Source organism: Phoca vitulina, unplaced genomic scaffold (genome assembly GCF_004348235.1).
Source record: "Phoca vitulina isolate PV1807 unplaced genomic scaffold, GSC_HSeal_1.0 scaffold33, whole genome shotgun sequence".
Taxonomy (NCBI): Eukaryota; Metazoa; Chordata; class Mammalia; order Carnivora; family Phocidae; genus Phoca; species Phoca vitulina.
In genome coordinates, this window is record NW_022589736.1 from 6181491 (window position 1) to 6187059 (window position 5569).

Consider the following 5569-nt stretch of genomic DNA (forward strand, 5'->3'; position numbering starts at 1 on the left):
CCCCCCCCCCCCCCCCCCCCCCCCCCCCCCCCCCCCCCCCGCGGTGCTCGTCACTCAGGCCCCGTCCCGGTCGCTAGACCGGCCGTTCCCGTCCCGTCTCCCGGGCCGGTCACTTTGGCCCCGTCACCCCGGGCCCCGTCCCCTGCCCCCCGGCAGAGGGGCTCAGTGCGCCGCGGCCGGGCCGAGGGGAGCCAGGCGGGCCCCCTCGTCCCTGTCCCCTTCTGTCCGCCCTCGGGGCCGCGCTGCTCCCCTCGTTCTCCCTCTGCTCCGTCCCTTCTGTCCCTCCCCCTCCGAACTCGGGGACTCCCTGCGCCCCTGGCCCGCTCTGTTCCCCTCCGATCGCCTCCACCTCCTCTGACCGTCTCTGTCCCCTGTCAGCCCTCTGCTCCCCATCCTCTTCTGTCCACCCACCTTCCTCTGTCCCCCCAACCCTGTCCGCCTCCATCCATCCTCTGCACTACTCACCCTCTGCCCCCCCATACTCTTCTGTCCCCCTCCATCTTCCTCTGTCCCCCAGTCCCCCTCTGCTCTGTTCCCTCCATCTTGCCCCCTCTGATTCCAGAGCCACCCTCCCCCCTCTGTACCCTGTGTCCCCCCTTTGTCGTCCTCCACCCCCTCCATGCTCCTCTGCCCCCCCCCAGACCTCAGGCCCACAGTGCTGGTGACCCCTGGAGTGGGAGGACAGCCAGTGTGTGGTGAGGGACCCGACAGGCTGGGGGTGAATCTGAGTCTCTCCTTCCCACTCCCTCTCTGGCACACACACACCTGTATGCCTCGGAAACCTGCCTAAACTGCAGGAAAAGGGTCAGAAGGGCCTGGAAGAGTGATGTTGGATCTGCTGGCTTTTGAGTGGGGTACTTGAGGTTGAAGTGCAGGTTTTACGCTCCAATTCTGTGAGAAAGAATTTTGATCTTCAAAAAAGAGATGCCTTATAACTTGTTCTCAGTAGGGTCCCAAGCCTAGCACAGCGTCCATACCAGCGTCCATACTGTACTTGTTAAAAATGCAGTTTTCGGGGTCCAGCCCCCAAACCTACAGAATCTGAAGCTGGGGTGACGCCACCCGGGACCGGACTGTCCCGGCCATTGTGTTTGAACAGCCCCCTAACGGGGTAAATCTGTTGCCCACTCAAGTTTTGCCAACCAGGGATCGAGAACTTAAAAGTGTCCATTTACTTGTTACCTACTGTACAACGGCCCTCATCCTGAGAAGATTCAGAGTCTACGTCTAATTGGCAGGAATCTGTTTATCTAGTAGAGCTGCAATCTCAAAGAACCCTCAGCAAGGTTAACAACTAAGCTTTTCCTCTGAATGTGCAAGCCATTTAAATTAGGATGGTGCTGACATTCAACGTGTTTTTTTTCCCCATATGAATTATGTCCTAAAATATACCATAATGTTCATTTTCAAGAAAAATGCCAAGACCACAAAGAATGTGCATTTTAAAATTCAAAATGGAAAACTGAATTATAACTAGTAGTTTCATTTTTATCTCAAGATAGAGTTTAATGAACATCCTTTTGAAGTTTTTAAAAATGTAGCATGTAAAAGGGTTTTGAGAGGATTTTGTGTGTTAGATTTTCACAGATTAGAGCAGACTAGAATATACCAGGATTATGACCCTGTAAGATTCTAGGCTGGGACCTTTGTTTGGGAATCCAAAGTCAGAAAATGTTACTGGCTCCTTGTACTTATCACATAGTCTGTGAAGATGATCCACAATTTAAATCAATACAAATTATCATTGGCCTGTGTTTACGTCATTTTGCCCCAGAAACAAAGAGGATATCTAGCCTTCTGTAGGTGAGATATGTTCCTTGGGTCTATTTCCAGGAACAGAGATGGTTTGACCTTGAACCACCCACAGGCTGAGCTAACCCGGTGACCAGCAGCTGGTCATATTTGGGATATGGTTGCAAGAGTGTGGTTTTGTTGGGGATAGGATTTTCTTAGTAATTAGCAGCCATTGCCAGAGGAAGCAAGAATCCGGGGAATATACAAGTGACCAAAGCCAGCATCCCGGCATATGGAGGAAAGTCAGGGGAAGGGAGGGGAGTCCTCCCCAAGTCCACAGAAGGGAACGGCTCTGTGCAATGCATACGGGTGTCACGGTTATGGTGCTCTATGTACCTTTTGGACAATTAACTATTCGTGGTTTTAATAATTTTCCTTATCTGCATTCCTATGCAATGTAGATTTGTCCTTGTCTCTTGCATGCATTGACAAATACTTAGAAGATTGTATAGTTTATTTTTAAAATAGTGAACCTAATTGGACATGATACAGATACACTCAAAATGGTAATTTTCAGAAAAAAAAATGGTATAAGAACAGGATACATAGACTGGTTTTCAAAGAGAAGAAGCCCTGTGGCCTCCCACTGCACCCGCGAGCCATCCAGCTCCTGTTGTTCATATTCACGTCCCGTGACTGGCCGGCCAGGTATTTGGGACTCTCCTACGTTTACAAAATAGGCACAGCTCCCTGTGGCGGGGGAGGCGGGAAATATATAGGAATATATAGGAGGGGAGCTATCTTAAAACAGGCGTTTCTGCTCCTGGTAGAAGCAGCTATTTGGTGGGGAAACAGTGTTAGCCTCCTATGAGAAAAGTCTGCGTGGGATCTGAGTTATACTAGTCACATCTGATTTCTAAAAAGATGAGCACAGAAGAATCAGAGAAGGCCAGAGTCATTCGGATGGGGGGTGGGGGGAAGTGTGGCATGGTATTTAGATGTGTGGCCTTGGTCACATCCTTTAAATAGGAGACGAAAATGTCTGTTAGAATCAGTTTGGTAGAATTGAAAGATGAGGCGTTAAAACCCCTGGTTTATGACAAATAGTCATTTCATAAATTGAAGGCAGTATTTCAATTATTCAACATACAGTCATCTCTTCAGTTTGCTGTAGATATTTGTTTTATAAACCCCCTCCTCCCCACACACACTTTTTAAAAAAATTGGTGAGTGAATGTAGACAGTACGATGAAATCACCTACGCAGATTGCATAGCCAATCAGAGGCAAAGTTGGGCCCACAGTGAGGTCCAGTAACCAAAAGAGCTTCTTTGGGGCACTTGGATGGCTCAGTCCGTTAAGCGTCCGACTCTTGGTTTCGGCTCCGGTTGTGATCTCAGGGTTGTGGGATTGAGCCCCACGTCGGGCTCCATGCTCAGAGGGGAGTCTGCTTGAGATTTTTCTCCCTCTCCCTCTGCCCTCCCCCCTCTCTAAAATAAATAAAATCTTAAAAAAAAAAAAAAAACGCCTCTCTGTCCCACCCAGCCCACACTGCAAATTCTCACTCCCTCCCACCCCTTCTCGCTCTCCAAGCTGTGGAGAGAAAATCCTAAACTCCAGTTGGTGAGCATGACCCTTGTTCTTCTCCATCTCCCTCTGCTCATCTGTTCTTTCAGTGGTCACACCGCCCACCATCTTCAGGGGCTCAGGACCCTTCTCTGTGGCCGCCCCAGGCTCCTCACATTCCGGGATGTTAGAGGAGTCTGACCCCATAGCAACCCCGTGCTGATTCCTCACCTCCCCCCACCCACACCCACGCCCTCCTCCATTTTCCTCTCTGGTCACACTTGGGTGACACTCAGACATTTCATACCACTAAGTTCTCTCTACCACATTTAGAAAAACACAGTTTAAGATAAAGTTTGCTTTTTAAACCTAACTTTCAGCTTAAAGATAAATGGGATGATATATAGGCTTTTGGTACTTTTGATCCTTCCTATTCTTCTGGATAATTCAGGTAGGGCTCTTAAGAGGAGTCTAATGAAGGCTGATCCAAGGGTCATTCCAACAACACCCCCAGTGATATTGACGGAGAAGCTGCTCTGTTGGGCAAGAAGCTGCTTTTGTTTCATTTTGATTTTGGTGTTATTACCAAAATGCTGATTACTGTATGCCATTAAGGTATACATTTGCTTCTTAAATAACTATTAGTGCTGAGAAGAGCTGATAAGGAAAGTTCTCTATTGATAGTTTTTAATAGATTTTCAACTTACGTTATCAACATATGGAATGTGCTCAGTGCTCTGGCCGTGAGGCCTCCGGGGCATCAAAGGGGGAGAATTTATACATATCTAAGAATTTATACACATCTATGTCTTAGTGGCCCTCTTTTTAAAATATCGTAATGAACTCTGGAATATTTGATAACAGTGGGAAAATATGTTGCTATCTATCAAAGTTTTATAGAAAGGAATGAAAAAAGGAGAAGAGAATCAGTCCACACTCGGTAAGGATGTTCCCTGTGGCAGGTACTGCGCTGAACCTTTTCCATGTGGTGCCCACAGGACCCCGTGAAGTAGGTGTTACAATCGACAGTTGAAAAAACAAATGTAAAGCTCAGAGAATGCGTGCGATCCACTCTGTGGCAGGGGAAGTGTTTTAATCCTGGTCTTCCTCATTTGCACAGACAGCCTACAGCTCACCTGTCCAGGTCTTGTCAAGCAAGAGTCTCACACGGGACTGGGTGGGAGGAGCCTGCGGCTGACAGAGCTCTAAGGTGTCCTAGGGACCCCTGACCAGCACCACCCCCTCCTCCTGAGCGCATGCTGAGGCGCTAGGCTACCCACCCTTTCTGTCACCTGACTTCAAGTTAATCAAAAGGGAGATTATCTTGGGTGGGCCTGACCTAAAGGAATGTCCTTTAAAAGGAGGTGAGCTCAAAGAGGCCATTCAAGACACAGACACTCAGAAATTCGACGTGGAAGGGAACATCCCTGGTCTGATAAAGGGACCTGGGATGCCTGTCCCGCCCAGCAGTAGCTGCTGGGCTTCTCAGTGAGCTCTGGGCTCACGGTGAGAGCAGGGTGTGTTTTCAGTTCTGATCTAACTGCTCTCTCAAGCGGCCCCAGAGCTTGGTTTTCTCCATGGGGCTGCATCTTTCCCCTGCGCAGCCAGACTTTCTTGCACCTGTCAGAGGAGGGTTGGTAGGTGGGAGAGTCCTGCCCCTCTCCTGGCAAGAGAATTCTGCTTCCTGGCCTGTAGGACCCGGCTCCTGCATCTGCCCCAGCTCTGAAAGGCTTTTGCTTCCTTTGAGGCAAGGGTCCAGGAGTATGCATGGGGTTTCATGCTTCCTTCCCACTTGGGGGTGCGGGGCACGTGGGGAGAGTGGAGGGGTGTCTTTGCTTTCCTGCCCTGTGCACCCATCTGTCTTGTGAGCACCTGGTGGGGGCCTGTGGAAAGAGCTTGCGGGTCAGCCTGTGTCTCAGGCTCCCGTTTTTATTCCAGACTGTCTGTCCTGCCAGCCCACACTTAGGCATTAACAAATTATTACCGTATCACTCTTTTCTCCCATGGCGGCTGCCTCTTCCTACTTTGCCAAGGGTGAATCAGTGTGGGGCGGGACTTCTCCTCGGTGCGTCTTGACACCTTTGAGATTCAGTTCCCATGGGTCCAGCTGCCCTCTGCTCTTAAATAGGTTAAAGAACATGAGGATTTTGTAGATGATCTGACTTCTTCTTGTTATTAGGGTGCAAAGGAGCAACAACGTTCTCCTATGACTTTCTTCATACTAGTCGAAAATGAGCGTCAGAGTAATCCAAATGAGCACAGAAAAATCT